Raw genomic sequence first — 238 nt, 5'->3', positions numbered from 1 at the left:
AATACCTAATCTAAGCAACAAGATGAACCGTCAGTTGTCCAAACTCGAACAATCCCCGGCAACGGCACCAAAAACTTGGTGTTGTTGCCGGATCAAAACTTGGCACTGTTATTGCAGGGAACAAATGCGAAACTGTAGTTAAGACATTTAATTCCCCGGCAACGGCGCCAAAAACTTGGTGCACGAAATTGTGATCATCAATGGCGCCATCAACATGGTACGCTCAATTGCAATCTCA

The sequence above is a fragment of the Arachis duranensis genome, chromosome 4 (genome assembly GCF_000817695.3).
Source record: "Arachis duranensis cultivar V14167 chromosome 4, aradu.V14167.gnm2.J7QH, whole genome shotgun sequence".
NCBI lineage: Eukaryota > Viridiplantae > Streptophyta > Magnoliopsida > Fabales > Fabaceae > Arachis > Arachis duranensis.
The sequence above is the reverse complement of the archived record's forward strand: the minus strand, read 5'-3'. Positions refer to the sequence as shown.